Source organism: Vicugna pacos, chromosome 8 (assembly GCF_048564905.1).
Source record: "Vicugna pacos chromosome 8, VicPac4, whole genome shotgun sequence".
In the NCBI taxonomy this organism is placed as follows: Eukaryota; Metazoa; Chordata; class Mammalia; order Artiodactyla; family Camelidae; genus Vicugna; species Vicugna pacos.
Window position 1 is genome coordinate 65791117 of NC_132994.1, and position 22151 is coordinate 65813267.

The 22151-nt window shown below is 42.6% G+C and overlaps 1 protein-coding gene across 1 annotated transcript in view; it reads left to right on the forward strand.

The window, feature by feature from the left end:
- Positions 1-22151, forward strand: part of ESR1 (estrogen receptor 1) — a 378297-nt gene that overhangs the window by 29420 nt on the left and 326726 nt on the right. The window lies entirely within an intron of this gene.

Consider the following 22151-nt stretch of genomic DNA (forward strand, 5'->3'; position numbering starts at 1 on the left):
TTCTCTAACAGGTGAGAAAAACAGGAGGCAAGTCTGGGTGAAGAAGGTATGTCCTGAAGTGAAGAGGAAGGAGTTGAGGAAATGGGCCTTCTTTTTTTCCTTTTTCACAGAAAAAAATATAGTAAGATAGTACGTAGCAAGTGAATTGGATTGGGGATCCGGAAGGTCTCAGAATAGACCTCAGAGGAATGTGTTAAGGAATCAGAGGAAGTGGAGTAGAGAGGAGGGGAAGCTGTGGTGCAGCTGCGCCCTCAGGGAGTGCAGAAGAAAGTTCTCGAAGAGGAGGCCTGGGAATTCCCAGAACAAGTGGGTGAGCGGAGCTGGGGGTCCTTGCTCTTGATGGCAGCTCTTTTTGCCCTTTTTCTCTTTGATCCTTCTTGTAGTTTTCTTGGCCTTATTGAAATAACAACAATGGGGAACACTGAGCGTCACCGTGTGCGTGGTCTGGTGGTGAGCCTTCCCAGGCACCTACTGCTCATCTCTACCCGGTAAGCCCTGGCGGGGGGGTGCGGCTCCTAGTCCCATTTTATAGCTGAGAAATGGAGGCTTAGAGTGGCTGACTAACTCCTCAGCGCGGGAGCCGGGGGCCGGTCGCAGGCCTGGCTCCGGCACCTGCTGTCTTAACCACTCTCCTCCACCAACTCGCTGGACTTCCCAGAAACCAGTCAGGGCAGGCTTCTGGGCTGCTCCTCACGTGGGCCTGGCTTCAAGTTTCGCTGTTGCTTTGGCCTCACAAAGTAAAGGTGCGAATGTAGGAGGGGCGTTGCTGGCTCTGGTCCCGCCAGACCCCAGCTCCACGAGGAGGCGGGAGCCGACCGGGGCGCTGAGCGAATCAAGGGTTTCTCGTAGTTATTCCTGTAAGTGTCAAAAGGACTCAGCTGTGATCCCGTTAGATGGTAGACTTCATCTCAAAGGCGGCTCCCTAAACCTTTCCCACACTGTGATGCTTGGCCTGCTCATCTTTTCATATTGTTTGCACGTGAAATTCTCTCAAACACTGTTTTCTCATTCTTAGTGTTGCATATTTTAATTCTTTCTTCTTTTTTTGGTATCAGATTTGTAAGTTTATCTATTTTTTTTGGTCTTTTCAAAGAACTTTCAGATTTACTTATTCTTTTTATTTTTTATATTTTTGGTCTGTCTTTAGCAGCAGGTTCTAATTTCTCTTAATTTTTTTGGATTTATTTTGCTCATTTCTGATTTCTTAAAATGAGTATTAAATTATATATATAATATATGTATACATAATGTATGATAATATTGTATGTACTATATATGTATACTATAATGATATATCTATTGTTTTATAATATATATAATTATGTATTATATAAATCATATATATAACTATAATTAGATCTATGTAAAATAGATATTATTCATATAATTATAAAGGTATAATTATCTACATCTAGGTAATTATATAGATATCATTATAATTACATAAATTTATAATATGTAAAATGTATCATTGTATAGGTGATATATAAAAACAAAACTTCATTTAAGTCAGTTTCTTTTGTGATCCATAGGTTTTGGTCTGAAGCATCTTTTTCATTGCCTCCAAAATAGTTTGGTTATCACCTTTGATTTCTTCAGTTCTAAAGGTTAGTTAGATATATATATATATCTCCTAATTTTCAAGTTAAGATTTTATCTTTTTATTCCAATTTTATTGGATTATTATCAGATTATTTGTCCTGTAAACCTATACTTTTTCAGAAAGTTTCTTAGCAAATTCTTTGGGCTAAGATTTTATAAATGGTTGATGGGTAGACATAAAATATTATGTAGTTGAATTGTCAGAAGCTCTACATCACTATCAAATGTAGACAATGGAGTGTAATATCCATTCACTTCTAAAAGAGATATATTGACACCTTCCACTACAATTGCCTTTTAATTAAGTTCTCGCACTCCTGAATAGCTTTTGCTTTATATATTTAGCTGCTACATTGTTTGGGCCCTTCAGCCTGCTGACTGTTAGACTTTGTTTTTAAAAGCGTACCTTTTATATTGCACATTTCTCTTTATCTGTTTGTTCAGTTTTCCCACAACTAATTAAAATGCATGGTATTAATGTTACTCTTTTTCAAAGTAGCTTAGGCAGCTCTGCTCCCATCATGCAGTGCTGGGCCGCTGGGTTCTCTCTCTAACACTGTGTATCTCAACCTTGAGTCTGTCGGAATAAACCATAAACATTCCATGTTACTTTTTGCCATTTTAAAACCTATCTATCTCCAATGTATTTGATTTGGACATTAATTATAACCACATGGTTTTTGTCTATTATAAAAGATAATACATGATTTTCTGTTGGACCTAAGTTGCAGTTCCAACCTACCTAGGATCATCAGCCTTAGCAGTCCCACTATGTACTTTCCAGACATTACTGCAAGCTTGCGTACAAGAGAACACTAGTAAGACTGCTTTAGATTTCCGTTAAGAAATCCTGTGTTTTCTAAAGAAGGAAAAATGGAGAGATGTATTTTTAGATCACTATCCTCTGAGCCAGGCTTTAAAGTGCTTTGGTGATGTATAAAAAATAAATCCTTTTCCCACTGCTAGGCCCATTTAAAAAAATTGAATTAGCGTTAATGTATAATATTATATAAGTTACAGGTGTACAATGTAGTGATTAACAATTTTTAAAGGTTATACTCCATTTATAGTTATAAAATATTTGCTCTATTCCTCAATATATTCTTTTGTCTTATTTATTTTACACATAGTAGTTTGTACCTATTATTCCCCTACTCCTATATTTCCCCTCCCCTCTTCCTGCTCCCTACTGGTAACCAACACTTTGTTCTTTATATCTGTAAATCTGCTGCTTTTTTGTTATATTCACTAGTTTTGTATTTTTTAGATTCAACATATAAGTGGTGTTAAACAGTATTTGTCTTTCTCTGGCTTATTTCACTTAGCGTAATGCCTTCCGGGTCCATCCATGTTGCTGCAAATGGCAAGATTTCATTCTTTTCATGGCTGAGTAGTATTCCATCACATATATTTTTACTACATCTTCTTTATCCAGTCATCTGTTGATGGAAACTTAGGTTGCTTCCATGTCTTGGCAATTGTAAATAATGCTGGTATGAACATTCTTGTGCATGTATCTTTTCAAATTAGAGTTTTTGTTTTTTTCAAATATTTACCCAGGAGTGGAATTGCTGGGTCATATGGTAGCTCTATTTTTAGTTTTTTGAGAAACCTCCATACTGTTTTCCACAGTGGCTACACCAATTTACATTCCCATCAGTAGTTTATGAGAGTTCCCTTTTCTCCACATCCTCACCAGCATTTGTTATTTGTGTTCCTTTTTGATGATTGTCATCCTGAGAGGTGTGAGGTGATATCTTACTGTGGTTTTGATTTGCATTTCCCTGCTGGTTCGTGATGCTGAGCGTATTTTCATGTGCCTGTTGGACTTCTGCATTTCCTCTTTGGAAAAATGTTTATTCAGGCCGTCTTCTGCCCATTTTGAATCGAGTTGTTTGAAATTTCAAATAGAAGGAAAGAAAAGAATCAATGTTACATAAATGGCCATTTTTTTTTCTAAATTGAAGTACAGTCAGTTACAATGTGTCAATTTCTGGTGTACAGCAAAATGTCCCAGTCATGCATATACATACATATATTCATTTTCATATTCTATGGTCATTTAAAAAATAACTACATTTATATAGTGTGTCCTAGTGATTTGTTAAAAACCATCACTTTAGGTTGGACTTCTCAGAATGTTCATCATGCTACCACCGTGCTGCACTTACCTTAAAAATATAAAACGCTTCCCCTAAAGTGGCTCATTTACTCACTCACATAACTTGGTAATTAAAGATTAAGAATTTCTTGGAACCCATATATTAAGTCAGGCTATGGTGAAACAAAATTAGCAATATTCGAGTGGGTGTCAGAAAACAGGTGCAGTGGCGTTGAATTTAAGGGCCAGTTTGTCAGATTACCATCTGCATATGCTGCTGTGGACCAGGTGGGGGCAGCAGAGAGCTGGCTGAGGTCCGTCTAAGGCAGGGTCTGTGCGTCACCTGGGATCCCAGGTCCCAGGTGGAGGTGGCAAGGGGTTAGGAAATAGAGTCAAGGTTTTGTCTGCAACTGAGAGGAAGGGAGGAAAGCAAGAGAATTAGAAACACCACAAAGGTCAGAATTCGGAGGAAACAAGGATTGAAGTAGGACTGATGTAAGTCAAGAGCTGGTGACGAAAACACAGGGAGCAAGAGAAACAAGAAGGTGAGTGTGGGTGAAGAGACGGGAGGGACCATCCCAACACAGTGGCCAGGTCCCTGCTGGGTCCTGCTTGGTCTTCCAAGGGCAGTGGCTCCCAATGGACTCAGATTCGGGAGGTACCAGCCACGTCTCTCTCTTGAGTGGAGACGGTAATTAAAGTCCTTGTTTCATTAACAAATATTGCAATCAGTCGAGTGCACTTGGGATGGTTTGGGAGTGATCAGGATGTGGTGCTGTAGTGTTGCTTGAGCTTTTCCTTTCGGTTACTCCAAAGACTACAGCCGTCAGCATCCTTCTGTCCATCTTTTGGAAAAAATTTTCACAACCACCCAGAAAATACAGTTTAGAACTCCTGTTTACTTAATGGTCTACTCCACTTGAAACATCACACTCTCCCTGTGTGGTCTCGTCATAATTATCTTCAAATGGTGCTAATTAACAGAACCAACACATGAGCACCGTTCCCCCCTCTGACTTGGCATCCTCACAAACCACTTTTAGCACCCCTCATGGGAAGGCATTCTGGAGATCCCTTCTCTGCACCCTCTCCCCACTTCTGTAAGCTGCCTCACTAGAGAAACCGCTATTCCATAAAGAACATTACTGAGTTCTAGCAGATGGTTGCTTATCTCAAGACTTGCATATTCACCAAAATCCCAGCAGAAGAAAAGCCTTTTGGATAGTCCCCTAGAGCTAATCCTAATAATTTGAACCATGGAAGGCAGTTTGGAAATGGAGACAGAGTACAGAGAAAGACAAGGAGAGAGTACAGGAAAGAGTTCTTGAGAAACAAGGAAAATTTGGGTTAGAACATGAAATGATAGCCACCGATTTTCTGGGGAAAATGGATGGAAATTTTTCGGTGCCTGATGACCCCAAGAAACAACCAGACATTGGTGTCTCCTCCTCTTAGCTGTGCCCGCGGCAGCGTAACGGCCACTTTGTTGATCTGAGGAATTGACCTCTTTCTGCCTTTACCTCCCTTTCTGTTAAATGGGAATCAAAGTGCTTGCTGACAGTGTTTTGAAAAGGTTTTACAGGGAAGAGCAGAGACTATTACTGACGACCCGATGGCTCTCTGGGTGAGAGTCTGCTGCGAATGAGCGCGCACACACAGCATTTCATTAATGAAGTTCTGGGCGTCCAACTTCTCCTTCAAGAGTAAACATACGCCCCGTAGAATCCACTCGGTTTGCATTGTTCTGCAGCGTTGTTTGTAAATCTTTTGCGTGATTACCCGGTGTTTGTTCTCTATTGTTCGCAATGCTCTTTTAAAAGCTGAATATAGAACTTCAGTCCCTGCTGGTTTGTTCTTTTCCACTTGGCAAAGTTTGATTGATTTTAGTTTTCTTTTGGCCTGTGTTTCTCAGTGGCTTGAAATGAGCATGGCTCTTTTTGTTTACTTCTTTACCCACATTGTCAATAAGAGAATTACCCTGGGAACGGGACATGCAGTGTAATTTCTGCAGCAGAGTCCCAAAGGGAGGAAGGCTTGATATAAATTTGGAATATAGTATTGTTTTAGCTTTATTTTTTAGACCTTGGAACTGCTGCCCGGGAGTTATTATTTTTCACTAATGAAAACATTCACACATTCTCTTCAGTGGTACTGTCCAACCTGGCAAAACTGTAAAAAAAAAAAATAATGAAGAATACGTGAAGCAAATGTAATGGAAGAAACAGGAAGTCAATGTCTATAAAGAATGTCAGGAACTGGTGATGTCGTGGTCTGGTTTGATTAGATGTATGTGAGTTGCATGAATAGACCTGAAGGGGATGGGTTTACAGAAATGGTGAGGAAAGATTACTCCAACCCAGGGGTTCTCAACTCTTGCTGTACATTAGAATCACCTGGAGATTAAAAAAAAAAAGTGATGCTGTGGTTTCTCTCCCGAAGTGAGGACATCCGAGGGTGTGGTGTAGGCATAGGCAACTGTAAAGACTCCTCAGTTGACAGCCAGGGTTAAGAAGTACTTTGTAACCAATGGAAAAATGCAACTGAGTAGTATCTCTGGGCAAGGAATCTTAGCCTCGTCCAGATGCCTGTCTGGGTCGACGCGCATTTGTGGACTTCATCCAGCTCTCAATAGGCCTCCTCCTCAGGCACTGCTCCCACGCTAGCTGGCTCTTCCTGACTTTCGAAATAATAAGTTTTTTTTTTCAATTGAACTCCTGGAGCATTTAGGATACTATGAAAATGCTGAATGGAACAGTTTGAAATACCGTTCATTGACTTTATTTAAACTGTGGTGGAAATAGATACATTTTTTCAAAGATCCTGATCCAATTGTGGAAAGATTATTTTCTGAGAGTGGATGAAACGTCTGTTTTGTATCTCAAAGGCAGTGCTTTCGTCCTTGGAGCCAGCTGTCTTCCCCAATTCAAAGGATGCCATGTGTCCCAAATGTGACCTTTGACATGGCCTAAAAGTTCCCTGTTCAAAAGAATTCACGTTAGCTTGAGAGGTAATTTCCAGACATAGAGACCTGTTAATTTAGTTTCTATCTGCTAGTTGGTTACATCCAAGGAAGAGTGCTCTGAGGGAACCAGACTCAGAAAAAGTAAATAGTGAACTGGGGGTGAAGAGGGAGGTGACACCCAGGAGCAGGGAAAGCAAACCCAGGTGAAGCCAGATAATGGGGAGATTATAGGTACCTGAGAATAGGGAGGGCGGGGACCCTGGGAGGCTGAACAGAAGAGATGCCGGGATCCACTCTCATCAACCGAGAGTCACGGTCTTCAGTGTTTTAACTACTGTCTACACCTCCCAATTGATACCTCCATCCAAGCCCTTTCCGTTGACCTCCGACTTTCACCTTGCCATACCCCTTTGGCTGTCTAAATTGGCATCTCAAACTTAGCATGTCTAAAACTGGACTCTAGAACCCTCTCTTCCCCCAAACCCGTGCCTGCCGGGGTCTTCCCTATCTGAGTAAATGGCAGCTCCACACTAGGGTTCTGGGGACCAAAAGCATCAGAGTCGTTCTGGCCTCCTTTCGTTCTCTCCCTCTGTGGACATCATATCTGTCAGTGAACATGTTGGCTCCACCTTTCAAATTCACGCAGGCTGTAGCTCCTCGGCCCCACCTACCACCAGCACCCTGGCGTAAGCATCCTGGCCTCTCACCTGGGCTGTGGGTGGCCTTCTACCTGGTTCCTGCCTCTCCTGTCTCCCCACCCACACAACCAGCTTGTACTCATCAGGTGCTGTGGGCCTTTAAAAACTTGAGCCAGATCACGTCACTCCTGCCCAAAGGTCTCCAGTGGTTTTCCATCCCACTCGGAATAAAAGTCAGTCCCCTTGGATGGCCCGACGTAGCTTGGAGCTCCGGTTACTCTCCCACCTCTTCTCCTTTCTCTACCCCTGTGGGCGCCACATCAGCTCCTCTAGCTCCTCCCTGATGCCCAGATATTCCGGGACCCTCCTGTCCCTGCAGACGCAGGTGCGCTTCCCCGAGACAGTGACCTAGTGACCTGTCCCCTCGCCGCCTTCAGGTGTCTGCTGGAGGTCGGCTCTCAGGCCGCCGGTCTGATTGCCAGGCGTGAAGGCCACCCCTCGGCCTTGTGCTCCTTGTCCCATTCCCGGCTTAGTCTTCGCCTTCACACTGGGCACTGTTTGACTTTCTCTCTATATTTTATTTATTGGCTATTGTTTCCCTTTCCCTCTTCCTCCACTAGAATATCAACTCCCCGAGGTCAGGGATTTTTGTCTATTTTGTTTCCTATGTCCCCAACTCCTGGAACAGTGCCTGGCACGCTGTAGGTGCTCAGTGAATAATTATTAGATAAAAAAATGAACTGGTGTCCTAGCTCATCTCTACACTCCTGTCCAAGTGACTGGGTGTGTCCTGCTCTGTGACCAAGTCTTGGCCTTACTTCCCTTGTGTCCCCAAACGTGGAACTTCCCGTGTCTTGGACAGCCTGGGCTCCGTGTTCTCGTGTGTGACTTCCGCACCTGTCCTGCCCCCTGGGGCTCCGCCAGCTGCCCGGGTTGGTAGCTGGCCACTTCCCCGTCCCTGCTCGGTCAGGCAGCTGGGCTCGTGCTGTGGCCGCCTCCCCCACAGCGCTCACTCTCCCCCGGCCCCTCTTCTCGGGACCCCTCTCCTGGCTGACCTCTCACTTGGGCTTATATTCTTACTTTTCCCTTAAACAAGCAGCCCCTGGCCCTCACCAGCCTGGAGTTTTGATACATTGGTCAACCTCAGGCTTGCTGAGCATCCCTTCTAATAATTCTTAATTGTACTTCAGGCTAGCTCCGTGCAACAGTCCCACAAATAATGATTCTTTCTAAGGCTGCCCTGGCGTGTGAGAAGGTGGGAAAAACGCTTCAGGATGCTTGGCCCGTGGTTGTTCTGAAATGCCTGGTGAAGCTGTGTGGGCGAAGGTTCCCACGGCGCTGATGGGCTCTGGTAGGGGAGGGGCGGTGGTAGATGGGGGCGGGCCCTGGACCCCCAGTTCTCCTCTGGCTTCCCCTAACCTTAACCCCGGGGCTCTGACTGTTGATCTTGTGATATAGAAGCTTCTGGGGGCAGGAGTGACTGTGGAAACTGGAGGTTGTTTCTGAACTATTTCACAACACTTTTCTCCAGGAAAAAGAAAAAAAAGAAAAAAAAAAGCCTCATTCTCTTCATCCCCAGTGTTACATAACCTAACATTTCCCTTGCTGGTTGAAATGAATATCCTTTCTCTGCCTGAGTAAATAGGACACACACTCTTTGGGACAGGCTGCTTCCTCTGCTCCAGGGCTTCCGAGGGACTCGGCTGCTTTTGCTGGTTTAGTGGTGGCCCGTCGCGCAGCCCGGGCCAGTTCTCCCTTCTCAGCTCCTCTTTGGAGTGTGGATTCCACCAAAACACCTTTTAAATGTCTCCACGAACAAAGACTCTCCTGTGGCTGTCGCGGTGACTGGAAGACGGGCTCACCGCGAGGCTCTGGGCTGTTTGCAGCTGGAAATCTACTGTTGCTCCTTACACACCTCTCCTAAGTGCAGAAATGCCACAAAAGGCCCTGAAAAACAGCAGGACTGAAAAATCCAGAGTTACAAACCTGCTGCCAAAGGCATGTCAGCTGTCTGCCCCGCCTTTGCAGGAGAACTGTTTACCTGCTAACTTAGTAGTCAACCTTGATCTTGGTCTACAAGCGGCTTCATGTTACTACCTGGTAATTGCTGGATGGATCTAAGGTTTGGAAAATCAAGATCTCTGTGGTGTTTTACAAGTAAAATGTTAAAAAGTGACAAATGACTATCTTGATTTATTTCAGAAGAATGGTGCAAATTGCAAAGCTTTATTCATTTGGTAAAAGGTGCTAGTTTTGAAAAGGAAAAGTAATAATATCTGCAGTGGTAAAAATGCCAAAGAAACGTGGTAGGACACGTGACAGTGTATTAAACACTCCGTTTATAATGATAAGCTCCTTCCTTTAGGAGTTCTTCATCTTGTTTTAGGCTTCTTAAAGGATCACATGAAGTTTCTAGACTCTCTTCTCAGAAAAATGCACATGTGTTTATGGAGCCAATAGACTGGCTGTGATTTCAGGGAGTTCCAAATCCCCTGGGACTGTCTTTGTGGACCTTTGCTTTGCAGAGTGGAGGAAGCAAACCAGTAAAGGCTAGAGTGATTTTATGAAAGGGAAGTATAGATATATAGTAACCAACCAAAACTTAGTTGTGGGGAAAATGATTAAACATACTCATCGCCCAAGTGATGGCAACAAAATTATATTCCTATTACTACCCATTTTAAATGCATTTTACTCTTACAGTGATCAAGTGATCCAAATGCTTGCTTTTTATTTTTTTTTGTTATTCTCATATTTTATTTAATGCCAGAACTGTGCAATTTGAATATGTTGTGTCTTGTCTCTGATGTAATTATCTAGTTTTCTTCCTCGTTTCCTTTTTTTTTTTTTTTTTTGCTTCGTGTCCTTATTTCAAGGATCTGAAAGGTATCAGGCTTTGGGGGAAAATAGTTTCCAGTAGAGGTTTTGATATTGTAGAGGAAGCTTTCTAAACCCAGACAGGGGGTACTTGGGGGCTGAGACCACTCAGTGCCCCTGTAAAGGGTTAAGCTCTACTGTTGCTGCTGCTTGGAGAGCGAGGTGAATGTAGGTCTCCTAGGCCACTGGGATGAGACAGGGATGGGGCTTGGGGTTGGGGCTCAGGGATGGACAGGCCTTTCTGTCTCTTCTATTCAAGTTCAAATTTATTTGCATGAACAAATAAAGGTTTGTGTGTCAGGCACTGTGCGAATTACTGGCATGGATCCAGATGGAGTAAGACACACCCCCAGGCAAGGTTAACTATAATCAGTTGGTGGGAGGAGGTACGGGAGGGAGACACACAAGTAACTCAGGAGCAGGCTGAACTGTCATTCCCTGAAGAGTGTTGTCAAGTGTTCAGTAAGAGTATATTTCGGTTCTGATGCGTTGGTCATCAGGTTGTCATACAGTTCATCTGCTGAAGTGTCATCCTTCCAGACAGAAGCTCCTCAAGGCCATGTCTGTTCATGGTTCCCTGGAACAGAGGAGATGTTCGTGTGTACTTGTTGCTGGAGGGGAGAAGTGCAAGCAATGTGCAGTGGGGGTTCAGAGGTGGGTGAGAACAGGGCAATGTTGGGCAGTCAGGAAGGGCTCCACAGAGAAGGTGTTCTTCGAGGTCAACTTTGAAGAAGTGGTAGGATCATAACTAACCCAGATGGGGAAGAGGCCAAGACAGAAGCATGGGATACTGGGGCTAAGGAACAAGGCCACTCGATCAGAGCTCGAGGCTGGAGAGGTGGGCTGGGACCCAGCTATCTGGGAGATGCTGAGTAGTTTGCACTTAATTTGCTCTTGTAGTGATATGGTGATGGTGATTGTTCAGGAAGGTCATCTAGTGAAGGCGTGTCTGATGGATTAGAAACGGGAGAGGCAGGAGGCAGTCAGACCATTTAGGATGCTATTGCCGTAGTCCAGCTCGGAGGTGAAGGAGGCTTGAATAGTAATATGGAGAAGGAAATAAAAGGGATGGAGGCTGGAGATATCTTGGAGGTAGAGCCTGAAGTCCTTGTAATCCATAGTTCCCTAGAAAAAACCCGCCCGGGGAAAAAAAAACTTGGATGAAAACAACAGTAACAAAATAATATTTTTCTCACTCTGCTTTCCCTCAACTGTTGTCACAACATGAAGGCCTTTCAAATTCTTCCTTTCTGTGTCCTGAGGAGAATAATCAGATGCTCTTGAACTTGCCGCAGGGGCTGAGCATCACGGCGGGCCTGCCGGAGCGCCCGGCATCGGCCAAGGCTGCTGCTGTCGATGCCGGGCAGAGGCGCTGACGAGGCAGGAGTCACTTGCTGCTGGGGTGGCCAGATCTCCCGTGGGGAGAGCGGCTCGCTCCTGGTTGTAATCTGGTTTAGGAACCAAGTGTTCCTCGGCCTTGGATGCAATCTGTGGAGTTTTCTTGTCCCCTCAGAAGTTCTCCTTTGCAGTTGATGAAAATAAACTACTGGAAGGGCCAATCTTCTCTGATTCCCAGTTGATATCTTGCTTCCTACCAAGGAGAAGCGTGTGTCTGTTATCTGGCGGTTGAGGCTGATGGCGCTGGGCAGTGGTCAGGGACGGGTGTTTGGGGTGAAGAACAGAGGGGTCAAGTCTCTCAGGAGTAAGAAGGGTCAGAGAGAGATCTTCACGCAGCCAAGTGAACGGCTTTTCCACTTTAAAACCTTGTATTCCTCAGATGTTACTTCCTTTGTCACCCCTGTCAGTGTAAAAGCCCACTGATTCTCCTAACAGAAGCTTTATCGATAATTATTTCTTCACATGGGATGTTTGTGACTTACAGTCTTTTTCTATGTAAAGAAGAGGCACGTGATTTATGAAGGTGGGTTTTAAAGGCCTTTCTATAGATGAAGTGTAAGGTTTAATTGAATTTGCTGACCTTTTTGCAAAGGCATTTTCTGCCTAACCTCCGTTCTCTGAAGGAAGATCATCCTTTCTCTTTCTCTCTCTCTCTTTCTTTCCTTCCTTCCTTCTTTATTTCCTTCTTTCCTTCCTTCCTTCCTTCATTTTTGAGACAGGTACTACCTTTACCCCTATAAGCTTCAACTAGAGAGTTTCAGTTTGAGTCAACCACAGTGGAAAGAGTCATCAGGTATTGGTCATATTAAGGCTCTGTTTTCAAATACCCTGGGCCTGTCCGTTGAAAATAGGACTGCTGGATATTGTGCCTCCGTCTACAAAAACCAGCACCTGTGATCCAGGATGAGTGTTTTAGTTACAGTTTTTGATGGCACTGAACAGAGACTCCCTTTGGATACCTGGTAATAAAGGTGATGAAAGAATTTGGGTGACACCCACAACCCTGCCAGACTCTGCCATGCACTCATGGACCCAGGGCCTCATATTTGTTCATCTTGGCTCACTGGGTTTCTCTGTCTTTGCATAGCTTACTTTGCTCAGGGCATTTGCTTACTATGGCCTCCATCTACCCCAAGACATCCTCCTGCCTCTGTGTCTCGCCAGCTCAGTCTCGGTTTCCAAAATCCACACTCCCAAGAGCTTGAATGTGATTGGTCATGTTCATCTTTTCACGTTAGGTCATGTCCTTGGCCATTGCCTGTCTGGGTCAGATGCCTGTCCCTGGTCCAGTGAGCTCTGATTTCAGGTGGGGGCTGAGAGTCACAGGGATGTGATCAATTGTCTAGGCAGCAGGAGCCTAGGGCAGGGCACTCTCCCTTAGAAAGATGAGTGAGTGAGCGCTCAGGCATTGACTGGTATCTCCAGGCAAGCAGAGTTTCAATTTTGATTGCTCTTCATGAGGGAAACTAAAAGCACAGAGCTGCCTTTATAGTATGATGGAATCGGAGCACGTTTAGAGCTGCGGCCAGTGGAAACATCTTTGCTAATAAGCACAAATGAAGAATTTGGGCAATTAACTATGTAATTGAGTCCCAAACTCTGCTATCATCTGGGGCATTAGATAAAAACACACACTCTAAATAAAAACCCTGAGTTTTATTTTAACTTGAATCACCCAGATTATAGCAGGATTTTGCTTGAATGACTCAGACAGATTGCATCAATTTTCTGCTTTACTTTGCTTGTGAAGACCAGGCTGTTAGTGGTCACTTCTGGAATGAGAGAACATACTAAAAAAAAAGAAAAAAAGTTGGAACCAGGAAAGATTCTAGAATTTCCTTGTTCTGTATTTCTTAGTAAACAATATGACACTATAAGGGAATGTGTATGTTGATTTTTTTTAAACAAAGATGAAGTGGATAACATGATTTTGATGGAATATAAGGCTTTATTTTTCATTTGAAAAAAATGCATGTAAGGAAATTAGGCATAGAGGTGCAATATTTCTCTTTGAGTTATGAGATTAAATATGCGCTGTTTGTTTCAATTACACTGGGTCCCACTGCTTCACTTAAATTATTCTTTTCTTCCTATTTGTCTCTTCATTATTCAGTCTATCTAATAATGATGAACACAGTTTAATTAGAAACTTTTCTTCAAAGGAGTTTTTTTTCTTCCTATAAGGAAGCACAGAATACTTTAAAACAATGTTAGTCCAAGCAGACATTTTTATTTTTAATGATTTCATTAAAATGATAAACTTTAAGATCATTCATAATCATCTTTCTATATCAATCTGTAGAAATTGGTTCTTACCCGTCCACTGATAATGTCTCAACTTTTCCTTCCAACGATACATGTAACACATGTGCGTTCCCACAATGTGTTCCCATGTGCTGCTTCAGAGTCTGCAGTGGAGTGTTAAAAGCTTGGGTGATTAAGTCAGACCACCTGAGTAGGAACCTTGACTCCAGCTGTAAAATGTTCGAATAGTTACTTAATCTTGGTATCCCAGGATCTCCTCACCTGCAAAATGGGTTTGCAATAGCACTGACCTTGAGTTGTTGTGAAACTACTCACAATAGTATTGACCTCTAGCATGTGCCCAGAAGACATTTGCTGTTATTTTTATTCTCTCCCACTTGAGAAAGCACATATTAGAATACAATGAATATCGATAATAGTCTTTTAAGGATAATTCACCTAATTTTTATTTTACCTGAATTTATATTATACATTTATATTTTCTAATGAGTAGAGAATAACTCTAACCTTCAGTTCAGAATTCATTGAGTGTCCTATTTTGAGAACTGTTGCTCTAAATAATTTTCTCCTCTGTACTGATGTGCAGAACTGATTTTAACAGATAGCTAAAAGCTATTTGAAAGGCATACTTCATCCATTCTGACAAATCAAATAATTGAAGGATTTAATTAATTTAGAAAAAAAATTTTTGCTTTCAAAACATTTAAAGTGTTCAAAACATTTTAGTAAATAAGTTACCTTTTGCCACGAATCATTAGAAAAGTAATAAAAAGCTAATAAAACTCCTACAATGCATTGGTACACATGGTCCTTCCTTTTGTAAGTGAATTGTGCTGAAATTTTTTGTTTAAGTCAAAATGAAATACTTCACATATTAGCTAAAATATGTCCTGCTCTACGTATTCTGTGGAAATTAATCTCAGACAAATTTGCATACTCAAATTATTTTACGGGCTAACTCACAAGTATAAAGATAATTGAAGACAGCTAAGAGCCTTTATTTCAAAATGTTTTAAAGCATTGATTATGAGATTTTTTTACTTTTTTTCCTAAGCCGATATTGAGTGGCACTGATTGTCCACAGATGTCAACCTGCATCTGGAGATTCTAGGAGGCCCAGGATCGAGAGCCTCCCCTACACCCTCTCCTCCACCATTCTGACTTGCAGAAAACCAGTCTTTCTTCAGACTTGAGTAGAAGAATCGAACATGTTATTTTAAACGGATCCTTTAACATACACATGACACACGCAAACAAAACAAAATACCCCACAAACCCTTAAATGTCTGGAGGAAATGCCAGATTATTCATGGAAAGATCAGATGACGGAGGAATGGCTTCAGAGGCAGAGAAGCCAAACTCTGCAGGTTACTGAAGTCGAGAACCTAATTAATCAGTGACAAGAAATGCAGAGTTGTGGAGTCAATGGCTGAGAGTGCTCATCGACCACATCCTCACTCCTGCTCTGAGCTGTAACTACTTTCAGATGAACAAAATTTATGTGCCGAATCAATGCTTTATTATTATTATTTTTCCTACTCAACATGCCTGTCTAGACTTCAGGCTTTCTTAGTAGTGAAGAGGAAATCAGCTGGATTACATCAAAAAATTTCAGGCAGATTAATAGATGACTTACACCCTTGTTAAACATCTGTCTGGACTGAAGTGCTAAGAAAGTTAGAATCAGGCCTCACGTGGAGAAAGGCGGGCCACCCCCTCCTCTATTTTGTACGGGAGATTTTCCACTCCTAGTCAAATGGTGGTGCTAGTTCTTTATTTTTGAGTTACTGCATTTCCTAATTTCATGGTCATAACAGCCTCCTGTCTACTGCCTCAGAGCGGATTTCACCAAAACTGAAAATAAAGCTCCATGCTCAGAAGCTCCTTAACGGCTCGAAAGGTTACTGTTCCTTTCCCTAGCCCATTCTATAGCATAAGAAGACAGTCTTTCAGTGACATTCTTCTCTTCAAGTAGGTACTCCTGTTTCTTCTTCTCAATATCTATCTATATTTTTTCTTTTTTGTGATATGTGCTACTATGGACAGGCAGGATGTAACTTTAGAGCTTCCCTCTCCTGTTCAAAGATGTTCCTTTTTCTCTTAATGTTCCAGGGATATTTTGCAAAGTTGCTGGCAAGTATTACTACGACGTTAAAATGTTACAGCTAAACTTGGTACGGCGAAAATTCACTTTTGGGATAATGTTCAGCTGAGTCAGAGGGCAACCCGACTACCCTTTTCCTAGTACAGCACTGACAAGCTGTCTGCCTGCCCCAGATAAGGCATTTTTATTTGCTCCAGCTCTCGCTAGGAGGTTCTGTATTATTGAAACGTGTCAGAATTGAAAAAGTGATTAATTGGACTGATCACAGGCTTGCAATGAACACGCTACCTGTTTTCTTAATCTTGGGTGCCGTAACTTATGGGAGTTGGAACTAAGCAATCTGAATAAGCCATTATTTGTTTCCCGAAGGCAGTCAAGTTTTCTGAAAAGCTACGCCATCTAGCAATCCCGAAGTGAGCCACCCTGTCTTTAAATTACCCTGGGATTTTAGGCAAATGCTTTTGGGTCCTGCTGCCTCAGTTTGCTCTCCTGTGAAAAACTCCCAGTCACCTTTTGCAGCAGGCTGGCGTGCACACCTCCCTTCATAAGCCGTGTGCTACTCGAGTAATGATGTGGCAGTCACAAAAGACAGGGCAGGATACTTTCATTTTGGTTAGAGGAATGCCCCACGTTTCAGGAAATGTGCGTTAAGTTCTAAGTTTCGTGCTTTGTCATGAGGGTAACCAGTTTTTGCTCTCGCAGACATGCCCGTAGAAGCCAACGTGATTTTTTAAAAAAATCTTAATGTAAGGATTGGGCTTTATCAGGACTTGGGATCATCGCACTGACTCCTGTTCAAAGGTGCCAGATTTCTCTTGGATTTCTGGGCCAGATCTAAGAGACTTGCAGAGCAACTCCAAGCGTAAGGTTGCTGGGAAACTCACTTGGTTTTGAATGCAATATATACATCACATATATCATGTACATGATATATATTAATGTTGAGAGTGATCCTCTGAATATAAGGTAGAAGTATTTGAATTTTATCATGCGCCGAGAGACAAAAGAAATTAAATTTGATGGGAACTTCTGAGATCTAGGCTCATTCATAGCCCATTTCTACCCTATTCCTTTCTGTTTCTAAAAAGCGAATGCTCCAATTTTGTTAATATTCCACAGAGATAGCCCGCTATGCTTTAACATACATGGCTATAATATTCCAGAGATTAGATATAATACCGTAAAGGGTATTAGATTTCTAAGAAATTAGGAATAAAAATAATGTAACTATCAGAGCCAACATGTAGGAGAGAAAAGCAAAATTTTGAAAATGAATATACATAAGGGTCATCTTTCCTGGCAGGATATTTTTCCTAGACCCTTGAGATACGTGGTTTGTTTTGTGGCCCTGCCAGTCAAGGAAAGGGATAAAGCGCATGCGTCTCAAACTTACAGCAATAACAAGGTCTAAAAATTGTCTTTATTTCAATACATTTTGTATTTTTCATTCACTTTAGGATTTAGAGCTAGCTAAACACCCACTCTAAACCTCTGTACAGTATAAATATTTACCCTGCATGTCTGGTCAACATTTTTACGTGGTCTTCTGTGGCTTCTCCGAGTATTTGTCCATTTCATTTGGTCCAGTCGGTCAGAACAACTGGTGGGGCTGCGGGCCCAGTGGTTAGGCTTCTGTTTGCCAGAAACAGAGAACAGCTCTTGTTCATGGCTGCAGATTGGCTGCAAAGACTAATAGCAAGAATAAGAGTGACCCGGCTCTGAGGAGACAGTCCACATTGTTTGTAAAATATTCATAGCATGTTTCCTCGGTAGTAGCTGAGAAATTGTCCCGTGCATCCATCTCCATCCGGGCTGCGTCTCTGTCCTTAATGCCCAAGTGAAGCTCCCTGCACAGGGTGTAATAAAGTGCTATTTTTAGAGGCAGGTAGTTAACTGGAGGCTTTCAATAAAGGTGATAGTGAGGATGGTGAGCTTGCCTTTCAGGCAACATCTCAGTAGGCTTCTTCTGGATCATTCCCACTGGACCCCAGCAAAACCTTGCCCATCAGTGAGTTTATGGTTCTTTCTAAGGAGTGTATCATTTTTTCTCTTCCACGAAGAGGCTTGCATTATTCATTCACCCCTAAAAATTGCTGGGGAGCATCTGCTTCTGCTCAGGTCTCCCCTAACAGTAACTCTCTGATGAGGATACAGACATTCAGCAGTTCAACTCAAATCCACAGGAGATGGCTGAGTCCAAGCCATAGGTCCCGCTACATTCTAGTTGTGTGACTTCACCTCTGGCCTCAAATCCCTCATCTGCAAAGTAAATCAGAGTGGCCACTGGACATTACCGTGTGGAATACATGAGGTCAAACCACTCAGTAAACCACTTGCGGTCTTTCCACATTAGAAACTCAGCAGGATGAAGTCATTTCTATCCCAAGCCTAGTCCAGTGCCTGATAATAACTGTTGGGGGAATAAATACCCGGACCTCATGGTCAGCATCGCAGCTACTAGGAGTTTGCATCCATCGGCCCGTATCTGGGAACTTGACCTGAAAAAATGGCAGCGGATGCAGCCAGCTGAGCATGCCGCCTGTTGACATGCTGCTGCTTCTGTAGTGAGCATAAGTGTTGGAGGAGACCGTGCAGAAACCTCCAGCCTCCTACCCGCCATCATTCTTCTTCTTTGTGCCTATAAAGCACAGTCACATCCATTCGTGATGAGAAAGTAGCGAAGAAAGTGGGCAAATTCTTGCTGAGAGGAGTATGTAAAAAACTTGTTACAAGTGCTTCATGCGTTCATTTTGCTGCCAAAAGAAGCATTTTGCTTGGTGGTTGGGGTCAGGCCTGAGACTATGCACATGTGGAATTGTATGCTGACTTCTCATTCAACATGATGCCAAAGGCCTGGGATGATCACTGCCTCTCTGGCTCCACAGCAAATAGTTAATGCCCGTGGGGTCGTAGAAACAGCAACTATATTAGCACCTAACATCTAGGGAGCTCTTACTTTGTTCCATGCTTTTTATAGGCCTGGTCACATTTAATCCTTACAACCGCCCCATGTGGTAAACAATATTATGATTCCATTTTTAAAATTGAGGACACTAAGGCTTTGCAAAATTAGGTAATGTGTTCAGTGTTAGACAGCTTTATAAATGACAGTTCTAAGACCTGAAGATAAGCTTATCTGTTTCCAAAGCCCATGCATGATACAATATTCATTTCTAAAGTTTTTGATCAATATGATTCTTGCCTTGAAGAAGTAAGCTGAGCATCTCGGGCTGGTAAGAGGTAATACTAATACCCTCTCCAGGCCTCAGTTTCTTCATCTGTAGAAGGGGAATAATGATATCTGACTTAACGGAAGTTTTATAGCTGTGCATGAGGATGAAATTAAATACTGTAAATGCAAGAGCTTTGTAAAAAGTTCAGTTTTGTGAAATACAAGTGTTTATATGGAATGCTTAAATGATTACTTAGTTACATGTAAAATCTCACCACCACGCGCCTGAGAGTGGCCCTGGTGTGGTGCTCTGAAGTGGGTGTGAGAGGCGGGTCGACTGATGCTCTAACGACTTGAGAGCATGTGCAGTGGTGGACTCTGTGGGTGGAGAGTCTTCGCCCCGGGCAGGTGGCAAAGCTTGTAAATACCGCCGGCAGAATGGATGGGGCTTTGGCGGGAGAGTGGTGGATAGGCCCAGGGCCAGCTGCTTCCCTCTCTGAGTAATCCTCTCCCTGGGGCATCCCTGCCGACTCCGGGATGCTCTCTAACTCCTCTGAGAAGATGGCCAGGAGCAGCCCTGGCCACTGAGTTGTGAAAAACCGCAAAGACTGGTTTAGCTGCGCACCTGGAGCTTCATTTTCCTAACCCCGGCCTCCAGCAGGCTCATCTGGCTTCACTCTTCTATTAATAGCGTCACTAACTCTCCATTCTTTGAGGTTTCCTGCTAAGAAGGAACACAAGCGGGGCGCCGTCTTGCCAGGTCCCTTTTTTCGCTGACTTAAAGTTCCCTTGCAGGAACTAGCAGTCACACAAGGGAAGAGAGGTCCCAACAGAGTGACAGTCCTAGGGAAACTGGGAAGCCTAAGGCTCGCTCAGTCTGTGTGGTCACGGTGCCCGTTCTGCTCCCTGCCCTTTGCTGGGGTAGTAGATTGCACTGTGTTTTTGGCATTTCTTCGTCCTCCGATCTCATCAACCTGTCCTCTTGTCAAAGGGCTAGCAGCTGAGCTCTCTAAACACAGCTCTTTCCCTAGTTGGTATAAAAGGAGCCCTTAAGCCCTTCTGCCAACGGATAATCTGCATTTCTGAGATCCTTCCTCCCTCTGCTGTTCATAGAAATGATCTCAGTGGGACATTTCGATAAAGTCATGGAGAAATCCACAAGGAATTCTGAATTGACCTCGCAACAAACATTTGTCTTTTGTCCTCTCATTTTCATTTACTATAGCCTATCATTTGTCCGTATTCCTTTCCTTAAAACCATGTACAGTAAAGTAATAAAGATGATCACATCACATATAATAATCCCTTTTAATCTATTTCACTTTAAAACTATGTGACAAATACAGATACAAATTTCTTTTATTTTTGACATGGGATTTTGAAAATTCTACTTGCATCAAGTTTTACTAAAGGATATTGAGAGATGAGGGTTGCCCGGAATCCAGTATAGTTCAACTTGACACAGACTGTTACATTCCCCCCCCCCCCCAATTTTATTTAAGGAATGAGTAATATTTACAAAGGCCCTGCTGTGGTTTATTAAGTTCTGTCCCAGAGTCTCTGCTCCCAACCAGACTGAAAGTGCCTAAGTGCAAAGTTGGGCTTTGTTCTGGCTTCACTCCAGGGTCTTGGGAGGTGCTGGGATACACTGTGTTTTCGGTGCATAATTGTGTTCAGTAGAGCCTGACACATTCCGTGATCCCCAGGCATTCACTATCCATTATGGTCGGCAAGGCACATGATAGGACATATGACTGATTATTACTGTAATATGTACTGTAGACCATAATATCACACAATATAATGCAGAGGGACAGAACGTGATGAGTGCTTTATGAGAGGTCAGCACTGTGATAGGAGACCAAGAGAGGGGAAATTATTTCTGGATGGAGGATGCTGAGGGAAAGGGACAAGAGATGGTTAGTGATGGTTTCATGTATGAAGTGACATTTTCCCACGGCTTTAAAGGATGAGTTGTGTTTACACAGTAAGATTTAAGAAAGGGAAGAGCATAAGCAAAGACACGTGGATAAAGGATTTAGGGAACCATTAGCTAGCCTGGTAGGAACATAGGTGCAAAAAGAGTGCGGGGGTGTGTGTGAGATGATTTAGAAATGGAGAGGTGAATGTCCTATCTCTGGACTCATGGCCTAGGCCTTAAAGATTTTGGAGTTGGGTTGGAATGGATGAAAACTTAACCTGAGGAAAACACTGTGTAGATTGAAGTCTTCAGATGCAGAGTGAGCACATCAGTTTGGAGGTGATTGGAATAGCTCAAGAGGGGCCTGATAGAATTTTAAAAATCTTTTGGGACTTGCCTTTATGAAATCGTGATTGTTTATGGTTGTAAAGAATACTTTTGTTCCCAAAGTGACTAATGGAGGAAGAAGTAGGTTGGGAGTCAAAAGATATTACTTTGCCTCTAATGCACTGAGTAACCTTAGCAAACAAGTTGCATGCTCAGGGTTCTGTTTTCCCAGCTTCAAAATGGGCATAACTACCAACCACCCATTAAAGATTGTACTAGTGATACAGTGAGGTTTAATTGATGGGACTTCGAAAAGTTATGTATATGTGTTACTCATATTTGCATAAAATGCTATTAACTTGGAATATTTATCTAGTAAAATTATTTTATTTGGACAAAATACAGATTTAGAAGAGAAGAGTTCATATTTCTATTTGATTAGATTAAGGTTATTATAGTTTATAATTATTAATTAAGTACTTAATATGAGGTACTGAACAAATCTTTTGGGGGGAGTAGGTAATTAGGTTTATTAATTTATTTATTTTTAATGGAAGTACTGGGGATTGAACCCAGGACCTCATGCATGCTAAGCATGCACTCTACCACTGGCCCTCCCCTCCCCATCCCTGAACAGCTCTTTTTAAAGAACAAATCTTTTTGTAAGAACACTTAACATGAGATCAACTCTCTTAACAGATTTTAAATGTGTACAACATTATTGTTGACTATAGGTACAATATTGTACAGTAGATCTCTAGAGTTTACTTAACTGAAACTTTGT